This window comes from Pongo abelii, chromosome 6 (assembly GCF_028885655.2).
Source record: "Pongo abelii isolate AG06213 chromosome 6, NHGRI_mPonAbe1-v2.0_pri, whole genome shotgun sequence".
Classification (NCBI taxonomy): Eukaryota; Metazoa; Chordata; class Mammalia; order Primates; family Hominidae; genus Pongo; species Pongo abelii.
This window is the reverse complement of record NC_071991.2, coordinates 60311059-60324689: the sequence shown is the minus strand read 5'-3', so window position 1 is coordinate 60324689 and position 13631 is coordinate 60311059. Positions and strand designations below refer to the sequence as shown.

Genomic DNA, 13631 nt, shown 5'->3' with positions numbered 1-13631 from the left:
TTTTATTCTTCTTGCAGCTGAAGAGTGTCGGGGAAGAAAGTTTTGTGGTTGCCTCTATCAGGCATGGTTGGAAAACGGGTGTCCTGATTACTCACTTAATCTGTTTATCAGTTTTTTAAAAATCACAAGGCAATACCCAGCCTTAAATCATGTAATTTAATCTGTCTTTAATGATTTTAAAGGCATTCAGGATCTTCCACAGCCTATTAAGGCTAACGATCATCAATATTACCTTTTATGATTGCTCTATGAACACTGACAATGCTTGTCAATAGATTTTCAATTAATAGAATGACAGCTTCAACTGATGCTAGACCAAAACTGTACTCACATTTCAATCACTGAGAGCTGGAGTTGTTGTTTCTTGTTAAATGTTTCTCAGCTATGGTTTTTTGTTTAGCACCAGCAGGCCTGATAGCAATGGCAATTTTTAAGGAAAGAAAAAATTAGTTGGGAGAAAGGTAGTGTATGAGCTCTCACTCAGTGCTTCTCAAACTGTAATTTGCATGTCAATCACTTGGAGATCTTGTTAAAAATGCAGATTTAAGTTCAGTAGGTCTGGGGGAGGCCTGAGATTCTGCACCTGCACAGATGAGGCTATCACTGCTGCTGGACCATAAGCCCAACTTGAGTAGCCACATTCCAGGAGACCAGGCTGTCTCAAAAAAATGGGATTTGACTTGAAAGACTCTGAAGGCAAAACTAGGACTAATAGGTGGGAACTACAAGGCCCTGGATTCCAGCTCTGCCTAAAGGATGGGTTGTCTTACTATCTAATGAGTGCTATGAAAAATGACAAAAACATGGCTGATCTATGAAAGTCTCTGGAGTGTTCCATCAGAGGCTGGTGGTCACCTGGCAGAGGCACCACAGAGAAGATTCCAAGACTGGCAGGGAGTTTAGAACAAGTGAGCTATGAGATCCTTTCTAAATCTTCTACCATAAACTCATGTCATACTAAACAGCAGCATTTGCATTAGCTCTGTAACCTCGGGTACAATCCCTGACTTTGGGATCTAAGTGAGAAGATTAAAGAAAACAGGAGATTGAGCAATGAAGCTCCCACTTGGGTTCCGATGACTACATGGGAATAGCAGTCACCACCCGCCACCGTCACCATCCCTTCTTTCCCTTCACACAGAGATGTAGCTCTCCAACCTCACGCCAGGGTGAGGGAAGTGAGTATCCAGATGATTCAGGCCCCAGAATGTTTCAAGTCTTATTACTTGGCTAGCCACAGACCAAAAACACTGGTGCGTTCATTACTTAGATAATGGGAGAATATTCATGCAGTCTTTGTGGTGTAACCCTTGAGAAAGGGAAGGAAAATCAGTCCTTGCCAGCAGCTGATACTGACAACAAGGAGACAAAATCCTGTGGGCTGCCAGCTCTGTCAGTGGCTCCACCTGAGGTCATTCCCATCCTGAGTTTCCGAAGAGAAAAACGCTTTCCAACTGTATTGACCACAGATGGATTTATAATTAAAATAGCATTAATAAAAACACCTCAATGCACATATGACTATTTCCACACTGCTGATCACTCACTCAGCATTTATGGCTACAAATTACTTTGGCATGTTTTTAGGCCCCTCAGATATACTGGGAAGCCATTAATATATGTTAAATATTCCCCTAATCGTATCAAGCCCCTTAAAGCTACAAACAGCATCTTCTATGCATTTTTCTCTCCTCCTAATGCTCTGTTCGGTAAGCAGGGCCTCTTAGACTATTAAAGATGAAAACACCCAGCCCATAAATGTCATTCCTCTCTGGCCATGCAGCCCACTGGGGTGGTGATGGGGTTTTTATAGTTGCTATTGTGGTAGTGATTATAGTTATAAAAGTGACAACTACTATTTTTTTAATATATGTACCTTGTGGTGATTCTATAATGAAAGTATTATTATCCTCATTTTACAGATGAGAAAACTGAAGCTCCAAATTAGTTTGTGCAAGATCACAAACTATTAAGAGGCAGAACCCATTTGCAGACTGAGTCTGGAGATCCCACGCAGTACCTCACAGCTGAGTGTCCACTGTGGACAAGACCACCCAGAAGCACACTAGCACTCAGCTGAGTCCATCCAGGGCCACCTACTGACCCTCCCCTACCAGTCCTGCCTCTCACCCCCCTACTCTCTCCCGCCAGTGGAACAAGTCTGTCTTTTGTTCCAGGGGCATGCTTCTGCCCTCCATACACTGGCTTAGTCAATAAAAACAAGATAGCTCTGTCCACCCAAGTGACTCAAGGGTCTCTTCTGGGTTTTTTCTCTTTCCTTCAAAGTATACCATAATGATTGGCTTTCCTGTACCATCATGGAATATTTAAGTCTCAGAGTGTGACAGAGAATGAGGAAGTCATTTACCCAGCTCTTTCATTTAGAGATGAGGAACCTACGCTGAGTGATTTGTTTGGGGCCGCAAAAAATGAGTGAGGGGATTTTGAGGACCAGGACCCAGGTCTTTTGACTCCAGCTCATGAGCACATACCTTGTATGAAGGGGAGAAAAACTCCAAAACAGGCTCCTATGTGAATGGGACTGGGGCCTGAGGTGAGACATTTTTCCTTTTTATATCACCCAGGACTGTTTTAATATTTTACCTTTATTATCTTTTAATTTAAAAAAAAAACCTTTCAGTGACATGTCACAGAGCCCTGCTCTTTGGTGTCTGAGCACAGAAGAGAATCACAGACTCTGCACTCAGATATAATATTCTTGTATGCCAACTACAGGGCATTCATGACTCTTCAAGGAGACCCACTGCTTTGCTGGACAGCACCAGCTGAGAACAGTGTTCTCTCTTACAGAGCGCTCAAAACTATTTTTTCAGAGCTAACTGAAATTTGCAATCAAAGCAGAGATACATTCTGACTAATGAACACATGCATGACTTAGAATCACAGGAGTAGGTGGCAGAAGTTTAGCACGATAAACTCTTCTTTATCTTGATCCAAATCAGAAGTGAATTATTTTCACAGGCTACACAATAACTGGTTCTCATAATGAGAACCTAGCAACAATGTTAAGATCTCAGAGAACTTTACAAATCAAAGAAGGAATGACTTTAGTGCCAAGTATGTTATAGTCCAGTTTGTAACGGAGCTTCTTTTTAATAGGGGGGTCCCTGCTCAAAGGTCCAAAGCTCATTATCAGGAACTAGAGATACAAAGATGTAAAATCAAGCGCTGGATCTCAAGAAGCTAACATACATTACAAATGTTAATAAAAGGGATACCACAAGGTTGAAAATTTGTAAATGTCAAATGGGAGATTCACACAAACCTGCTGCAGGAGTTCAGACACGCATAATATCCAAGGCCCAGATCCACCTGAGCTGGGACTCCCAGAAAAAATGACACACAGTAAGCAGCAGGGTGTCTTAGATTCTTGAGGCCAACTTGATGAGCAGTCACAAACTTTGGTGGCTTAAATAAACAGATATTTATTCTCTAGCCGTTCTGGAGGCCAGAGGTCCAAAATCAAAGTGTTGGCAGGTCCACACTCCCTCTGGAGGATCTCAGGGGGATTCATTCCTTGCCTCTCCCTCTGGTGGCTGCCAGCATTCCATGGCATACCTTGGCTTGTAGCTGCATCACTCCAATCTCTGCTTCCACCATCACATCACCTTTTCCTCTATGTCTGTCTTCTCCCCAACGTGTTTCTTGTAAGGACATTTGTCAGTGAATTTAGGGCCCACCTGGATAATCTGAGATGCCCTCCTCATCTCAAATCCTTAAATTAATTACATCTGTAAAGGTCCTTTTTCCAAATGTGGTAACATTCACAGGTTCCAGCATTAGGATGTGGACACATCTTTTTCTTTTAAAACAGTGTATACTTATAGGGTACCTGTGCAACTTTCTTACATACACAGTTTGCATAGTGGTCAAGTCAGGGCTTTCAGGGTATCCATCACCACGTACATTGTGTCCACTATCTAATTTCTCCCCCTCCTCCCTCCCCCACCCTCACCTGCTGAGTCTGCATTATCTAGATCATTCCACTCTCTATGTCCACCTGAATACATTTTTTAGCACTCACTTATGAGAACATGGGATATTTGTCTTTCTGTGCCTGGCTTATTTCACTTAAGATAATGACCTAGTCTAGTTCCATCCATGTTGCTGCAAAATACATGATTTCACTCTTTTTGATGGCTCAACAGTATTCCATTGTGTGTATATATTTTCGTTATCCATTCAATCGTTGATGGAAACAGGTTAATTTTATATCTCTGATATTGTAAATACTGATGCAATAAACATATGAGTGCAGGTACCTTTTAGATATATTTATTTCTTTTCCTTTGGTTAGATACCCAGTAGATCATATGGTAGTTCTTTAGTTCTTTGGGAAATCTCCAGACTGTTTTCTGATGAGGCTGTACTAATTTACATTCCCATCGACAGTGTGAAAGAGTTCCCTTTCTTCTGCATCCTCACCAACATGTTGTTGTCTTTGTATTAATAGTCATTTGACTGATATAAGATGATATCTCATTGTGGTTTTGATTTGCATTTCCGTGATGATTATGTTGAACATTTTTTCATATACCTGTTGGCCACTTGTATGTATTCTTTTGAAAAATGTCTATTCATGTCCTTTGCTTGTTTTTTAATGAGACTATTTGTTTTTTGTTGTTGTGGCTGAGCTGTTTGAGCTCCTTGTATATTCTGGATATTAGTTCCCTGTTGGAAGCATAGTTTGCAAATATTTTCTCCTATTTTGCAGGTTGTCTGTTCACTGTTTTTCTTTTGCTGTGCAGAAACTTTTTAGTTTAATTAAGTAGGAAGTGAACATGTCTTCTGATGATTCAGCTCACTACACAGGGCACCAGGGACCACTGGGCCAAGATGTGTCAGGAATGTGATTCATCTGAAGTAGGAACAGAGAGGAGGTGATTTAGGGTGATGTGGGCTTGTGTACAGGTGCAGTGGAAAACACAGCTGAACTCGACGGTAGGGCCAGGGTGTAGGTTTTAGAGGGACATCAGATGACACTAGGGAAGTCTTCTGTTGTGCCTCTGTCCTACTTCTTGCACTGTCACTTCTGGACCTTTAGTATTTTAATATTATCAAATTATTGAAGTAGACTTTCCCCTCCCCAGGAAAGAGCTATTGAATCGGTCAGTTCAGTTCACATTTGCATCAATAGCTTCTTGAGAACATTCCATTACCTTGTACAGCTGCTATGCTGTGCTCTCAACCAGAGCATCTGGGCCAGGGTTCTGCCTTCCTGTATCTTAAATGTGCCCACTGCCAACCATGAATAAATATATTTATTTTCTTAAGGAATCCCATGCAGTTTTCATCAAAATAATATTTCTAAATCTCACTCAAATATATTTGCTGTGATTATTATTCCAGAATTGCAGAACAATACAGACAGTTCAGCAACTTTCCGGAAGTGTTTTAAGAGTTCAGTTTCTCGTGATCTTCAGAGTGTGGAATGCAGCTGACAGTCTGTCATTTGTGGATGTGGAGAGGAACAAAGAAGTCCTGACAACCCAAATATGTCATTTGAGCTGATACTTTAACCTCTTCTGATACCAAATGTTTGTTTGTGTCTTATAAGACTTACTCAGAGTGGAAATATATTGAGAACTCAGTCTTATTTCTTCAGCCTTTCTGCCTCTGAGGTATGTTATAACCATAGGGGTGGCTAAAAGGTCAGCAGTAAGGAGGAGAAGTAAAAGGTCCAGAAAATGAGAATCTAGAAAACTATAAGAACTATATAGTTAATTATTTTTCTCAGTGGGGTCCACTAGAAAACAAACAAACAAAAAACAGCTCCAGGCAAACAGGGATCCTAAGGCTAATTCAATCATCCACGTTCTTCTTGGCCCTGCATTCATAAAGATGTGAGTTGATGGAGGCTTGTTTAAATAACAACCATTTGTACATAAGGCATGGAACTTGAATTAACTTCTGAAGAAGTCTTCTAGCATCTAAAGAAACCCAGTGCTCTCCAAATAGCTGGTTGCCGGGTCACCTACCATTTATTAGCCATGGGACTCCGAACAAATCAGTTAATATCTTTGGACTATATTTCCTTTCCACAGTGGGGGAAACATTACAGACCTCACTGAGTTGTGCTGAGACTCCAAAGGGTAGCATGAAAGGATATTATGAGCTGTGAAGATGCTATCGGAGAGTTTTCACTTCGAGTGTCCCATGCTGAGTCTTCCTCTGAGAGCAGCCTAGACACAAGCCAAGCTGCCTGCCCCTGTACTCTGCCACCCGCCTCCCAGGTGAAAAGATGAAGCAGGGAAGCAGCTGTGACATTGCTTAAGGGCTCCCGGGACTCCCCTGCTCACAAAAGGTGAACGTTTATTTGTCAAACACTTACATAGCACTTCCTACTACAGGCTCTCTTCAAACTAAGCAACCTACACCTAATAAGAAAACAAGGCAGAGAGAGGGTACTAACTTTGTCCAAAATCAAACAGCTTATAAATAGCCGGAGATTCAAACACTGGCCATCTGGCTCCAGAGTTCATGCTCGCTGCCTCTCCTCTTCTATGATCATCATAGAACAGTGTGAGACAACCACGATGTTTCCAACGTCCCTCCTCCTTGACTGGACTTTCTTGTGGTGTTTATTCAGCCTATACTGAATACTGAAATAAATTTAGAGATGCTAAATCTTAGCATCTCTAAAGACATTATGAAATTAGAAGAAATAAACGGGGCTAGGTGTGATGGCTCACACTTGTAATCCCAGCACTTTGGTAGGCCGAAGAGGTTGGATCACCTGACGGCATGGTGGTACTACAGGTGCACACCTGTAGTCCCAGCTACTCAGGAGGCTGAGGCAGGAGAATCGCTTGAACCCAGGAGGCAGAGGTTGCAGTGAGCCAAGATTGCGGCACTGCACTTCAGCCTGGGCAACAGAGTGAGACTCCGCCTCAAAAAGAAAACAAAAAAAAAACAACAAAAAAAAGAAAGAAATGGGACTAAGCATTTTCAATATCCAGACAGCTGAAATGGTAAACACCTGGACATTAAAGTGTTAATTCACTTTTCCCTCCTTGGCAAATTCTTCCCCATTCCACTCACCTGTTTTATGAGTTCCGGCCCTGAGCCCAGCCAGGCTGGGCTCTCTGGAGTGCGGCATAATCTAATACCCTGCATAAATAAGCTCTCATCAGGTGACCCTGGGAGAGTTCAAGCCACTGTAGTTCAGCCCAGAAACAGCAGGGTGACAAGAGTGAATTACATAATTGTATGGAAACTTACCTAGCAATAGATCTCTCCATTTCAAAACCCCTGCAATCATGAGTGAAGCACCTGTCAATTATTTTGACAGGATTTACTCTCTATTGCTAACTTCTATGCCAAATGCTAACAATACATTTTAAAACTGAATAGAGGCTGTGCTCTCTTTACAACTCATACTCTTTCCAATCAGAGTTGATTTTTATTTATGATGAACTGTTCAGCTGTCCTGTCCTTCATAGCTTCGTATCTCCCTGCTCAGGGCCTTTTAATAACAGGCTCTCAATAGATATTGGCTGAAGAAATAAAACTCAAGGCTATAGGACTCTTTTGATAAAGACAAAGCATACTCAGTCATCTTTATCAAGCTAATCTGGCCTCTGGAATGTGTTACTTTGAAAATTCTAGGAAGGAAACGTAAGGGGGCAGTGGGAAAAAGACAAGAGGAAATTGCAATTACTCATATTTTACACATTTTAAAATAGCAATTCTCCCTCCCACTTAGATATTCCTTAACCCACTTAATGTATCTACAAGACTTTGTGAATGGTAATCTTTCTACTAAGCAACTGCATGTTTATTCATTCATTAATTTAATCTACACTTACTGAATGTTTCCCATATGTTAGTCTAGATGCCTCTTATTTACTCTTTCATTTAGTTCTCAAAAGTAAGCAAAATTATCCGAATTTCACAGCTAAAAAGCTTAGACCCAAAATGTGTTTAAAAAAACATGGCAAGGTTATCCAGCAGGCAAAAAGCAAAACCGATGAGAACAAGCAACAGTTTCTAGAGCCGCGTCTTTACTTTTTGTTCCAGACGTTCAATAGAGTAGTTCCTTCACAGACCACAGGTATAGAAGAACATTTATGGATGCCATCATTTGCAGAATAAAATCAATGGGGAAGCCCTTCTTCATTTTATTATAGATCCTCACAACTGTCATTGGAGTGGAAGAGCTTAAGAATCTGTGGGCTTTTTGCTCCCGCATGTTCTCCATGTATACCTGGCCATACATTCTCACCTGCCCCAATAAAAGGATATTTGTCGCTGGTTTTCAATAAATTCAGTCTGACGATTTGTATCTTCTACATGCAAAGCCCTGTCCTAGGTGCTATGAGAAATAAAAGGATGTATAAACAGGACCCAGTACTTAAACAACCATATACTTTTTTAACCAATGAAGCAATTGAAAGAGGAGAGACGATAGCAGTGTTAAGCATGGTATTAGCCAAGCTCAAGGTTCCAAACCAGAACATCTGTGAAGGCTTCTCTCAAATCCTGTCGAGGGGCCTGGCAGAACTGGGCTGTTCTATTCCTCTGTTCCTTGTCTCTCATGAATCAACTCTAATCAGCCTTTCATCCCCAGGACTGCAAGGAAACTATTTGACAATGACACCAATGACCTGCACAAACTACGGTCATTTTCAGGCATTTTATTTGACCTATCAGCAGCTATTTGAACACAAGTTAATTAAAGCATAGCAAGTCACATTTACTATGTAAATGATTTACAATGAGCAAATCTTATTTTTATAAAAATCATTTAAAAAGCTTAAAGCAATAAATAAAAATTCTTGCTAAGGAAATGACATAATTCAAAAGGGCAGCAGAGTTTCATATGATCATTCTAGCTAAAGGAATAGTGGAGCCAAAACCTGGGATGAGGAAGAACACTGAAGATCCACTTAGAACTCTACAATAATAAGGTATGATTAAGACAGTCAGGAGGGACCAACAACCTATTTTTTTCTAATAAGCAGGGTCCCTTTAGTTCCTACAAGAAAAGTAGATTCCTCTATGGTGAAGACACGACATCTGAAAAGTGATCTACTTCAAAAAGAATCAATTCTGCAGAGTGTCATGGTTTTTGAAACAAGGTCATGTGAGTTCTGCTTCCAGAACTGGTCAAAGTAAAGGCAGCTCATCTGTAATTATACCAGTTTCTTAAATTTACAGAGGACTTTTCTCGAAAGACTTTCAATGTCTTTTAGCCACTGAAAACACTCAATTTTCTCTTACCGCATTCCACAGGAAAAAGCAGGAGTTGAGTTTTCCTCCATTTTATGAATGGAGAACTGAGACAACCTACACTTGCCTGAAGTTCATCCAATAACACAATATAAAGATTGCAACAGAGAGCTCTTGATTTCAACTCTTCTCTATCACTAAGGGGTGACAAACACAGTGTCCATGCTGTGCTCTCCCTGCCTTATGCCCAGAAGTCACAGCTAAAAACACGGCAATCTTTCCCCTGAATACAGACTCAGCTGCAAAGTCCTTCTTAACACAATGCTCTGTGCAGCTACTACCAAGAGATAGATGCTGGCATAGAGGGCGAGAGGGGAAAATCATTTACCACCCAAGCAAGGGCAAGGCTTAGCAGGATGGGGTAAGAATTCATCAACTTTTTTCACTTGTTTTAGGTATAGGTTACGCTTAAAGATGTTAAATGTAGCCCAATTATTAAATATTCTATTGTATTCTTCACAAAAGCATTTTGTTAATGTGTAGAGTAAGGCATTTCTTATTTTAAAAGTATATATTCACAAATACAGTGTATATTTTAGTGGGCTTTTGTACAACACTAAAAAGGTATGAGTGGATACATGTATGATACTGTAAAAGTTCCTGGGAGAAAAAAAGCTAGAACTATTCACTATGAGCATTCAGGACTTTCACAAATAAGAAGTGAAGGTCAAATTAATGCTCATTATAATGATAAAAACATACGTTTATATTTACTCAGCACCTATCCTGAGGCTGACCCTGGAATAAGTGCTTATTTTTCATCCTTACCACAATGCTATGAGAAAAGAACTATTATTATTCCAATTTTATTGATGAAAAAACTGAGGTTTGGAGAGTTTAAGGTCACAGAACCAATTAATGGGTGGACCCAAGATCGGAGAGTTAATGTTCTAATCACTATGCATACCTCTCTCCTCAAATTATCTTGAAGAGATTTTATTGACAGGTTGTTTTCATACTGGCAAAGTGAGGCTTATTGTTTTTAAAATCTCAGGAGCCCCAGTATTTAAGTTAAAAGATGATAGAACCCTCCTCCTAGGGTTTTCGTGGCCGTAAGTTGTACATTTTGTCTTAGGTCAGATGTAAAAATGAAAACACCTAGGTCTCAATCATTTTCTCCTTCAAGGAAGCAAGCTCTTTTAACACAGGTATATAGGTAGGAGAGTATCTATACATAAACACATAGCTCCTTGAGATTTTATATGAATAGGTCTGAGATAGGAAGACCAGGTTCAAGTTTAAGTTCAGTTCAGGAAACAAGGACAAAAGAAAATTCAGCTCCAGAAAGTGAAAGAAAACTAGTGTGGCTGAAGTACAGATACTCTCAAGGTCACCTGGCAATACTGGATGAGAATTTAAGTAAAAATGACTTTAAAAAACCATGTCTTCCAGCTAAGATGGTGTTTTAAGTTCATGCATTTAATGCCCCTTCCCTATTGCCACTCTCACTCCAAATATGGCAAAAATATACAAAATGCTACCCTCACTCCAAATATGGCAAAAATATACAAAGTTATAAACATGTAGGGCTCTTCTGTGTCTGCGTGATAAAGAAACAAGATTAAATATTTCCAAAGAAAATGTGGTACATATACTTATGCAGTGGACTACTATTCAGCCTTAAAAAAGAAAGAAATCTTGTCATTTGCAATCACATGGATGAACTGGAGGACATTATGTTAAGTGAAATAAACCAAGCACAGAAAGAAAAATGCTGCATGATTTCACTTACATGTGGAATCTAAAAAAGTCAAACTTATAGAAACAGAGGATAGAATGGTAGTTACCAGGGTTTGATAAGTTCTGGAGATCTAACGTAACACCATGGCGACTATAGTTAATAATACTGCATTATTTACTTGAAATTGGCCATAAAAGTAGATCTTAAATGTTCTTACCACACACACACACACACACAAATAACTATGGGGGGTGATGGGTATATTAGCTTGATAATGGGTAATCACTTCCTAATGTGTACATGTATCAAAACATCACATTATACACCATAAATATATACAACTTTCATTTGTCATTTATTACCTCAACAAACCTGAAAAAAAAAGAATAATGTGGCAAAAAAAGATTACGTATCTCCACGGATCAGAACCAAATAGAAATGTAAAGTATACTGTAGACAGAGGTGTCCATTAGCCTGTTTCTGAGGGCTAACGAGGAGAAACATGTCATCAGGAAAAGGCTGGGACCTGAGCCAGGCTCACTACTGGAAATCTGAAACTGTGGAGGGGGAAGCCCCCACACCACAAGGAAAGAGAGCTTTAAAGATCTGCTTGCCCAGGGAGAGGTGCGAAGGGAGACACAGCCTCACAGCCAGGCCCTGGGCTATGCTGTCTGGGGCCTGGTGCTGGGTCCATCATCATCATGGAACAGAAGGCCCTTGCTGCAAATATTAGACTTGACTCTGCACTGGGGTCCTGGGAGGTAGGAAGTTGGCAACAGCAAATCCCTAGATGGGTCAGGGTGAGCGCAGAGAAAGAATACATGGAAAACAATCTCCAGATGAAGCTCTAAGCTGCAATTCCAAAGCACATGAGAAAAACTAGCACTAAGAAAAATGACCAATAAAATCAACATCAGATGTATTCCCTCCAGATGAAAGAAAGACAGCAATTTGAAAATGACTTTAAACTGGTGTTTGAAATACAAGTAGGTATTTGTACAGATTATCTTTAGTTATATTTTCATATTCCTCTAATTAAATTTCTTACTATGTAAATCTTGAAGTCTTAAGTGTTTAACTGGTACTCTTTAGTGACGTTACTGGAAACACAGTGTCATCCTTATATTTAGCAACCGACAGACCATCGGAAATGGCTATGTGCCCTAAGTGAGGAGAGCTTCAAAGGTTCCTGCACCTCTGAAGCACCTTTAAAGACTGAAGTACAATCTTGGGCCAGTTTGCGAAGGCAGATTGGGTATGGGGGACCAAGGTGGACCACGTGGATGGAAACACTAAGCATACCCTGGGACAGAACACCTTTCTTCGACAGAAGGATGGGAAAGCAGATGGACCAAGAAAATGACCTCTGGAAATCAAACATGGGCTTTATAACTAACTTCAGGCTGAAGTTGAAATAATAAATTCTCTACCTTCTCTGCCACAGAGGAAATATAAGTGTCTCCATTTATAAAGCCACATTATATGCATATTAAAGCAGGAGACCCTAAATATAAAAGATGACCATTTGATGAATGAGTGACAGATTGACCAAGCAATCCAAGTCAGAAAAAAGTTGAGGCATCAAGCACATTCCTCTCATCCTTCATGATGTAACTTTCAAAAAAGCCTTGTGAAAACCAAATCAATTCCAAATAACGCACTGAAAAAAGTTTCTGTAGTATTTGATCTGAGAATTTCATTGTACTGTTCCAATTCCTATGGTGTAATCACCACCTGCTACTTAAATGAATCATGTTCTCCCCCTTTATCAAAGAAGGACGTAACAATCCCTAGGTGTAAGGAAGATGGCGCAGGTAGGGGATATACCACATGCTGTTTTAATCCCAACCAGAGTTTTGGCTTAGGGAGAAAAATACTCCTGTGGAAAGCTGACAAAGGGGACAAGCACAGTGACCCTCATGAAAACAGAACTCCAGGGAGCCATGATGCATTAGCCAATGACTAATTTCAGTCTTTTCTTCTTTTTTTTTTTTTTAAGCCCAGAAGGAACCGATGACAGTGCTGACAAAATTCTCCTTCTTAACCCCTCAGGGGAGATCCTGGAGGGCTTCCCAAATGTCAGGCCTGTGGCAAAATCTAATTTCCTGGAATCACAGATTCATGGGTGGCAAAGCCCCTTATCCCAGGCAACGCTCAGTTGAACAGACCCCTGATGATGTGTCATAAATGTGTAGACGTGACTGAGGTGGGAGTTGCTTAATTGCTGCTTCCAATTCTGGAACCAAAGACTCTGGGTGATTTCTCAGGCCAGCACTTCCCATGAGGAAAAGGAAATGCCAACAGAGGCAGTAGGTGCTGAAAAGGCTCAGAGACCACTTTGGTCATAAATTCAGCTTTCTGACAGCTCATTCTCTCTCCACCTAACTGCTGGGGGAAGAATTATAATGATTAATGTGCATTTACTGCACTGATCTAAAACCAGCAAATTCTGCCAGCAAAGATTTATTAGAAAGGAAATCAAGAAACAATATATAATTACTCAACAGTTATTTAGGAGTTAATTATTCAGTCCTTTGTTTCAGTTCTTTCTTCCTCCTACTTAATTTCTTTGGACCATTTTTCTGTAGATTAGGTTACCTCATCCGTTACAGTTTTATAAAGCAGGTGAGACTCGAAGCTACTAACAGGGCAATCTGTGGTTACAAGCTGCCATAAAAGGTTTGATGAAGGGAAGAAA

General features: G+C 40.3%; 1 protein-coding gene across 12 annotated transcripts in view; it reads right to left on the bottom strand.

Annotated features, from left to right (window-relative positions):
* Nucleotides 1-13631, bottom strand: part of OSBPL3 (oxysterol binding protein like 3) — a 197628-nt gene that overhangs the window by 88438 nt on the left and 95559 nt on the right. The gene's annotated exons all lie outside the window — the stretch shown is intronic.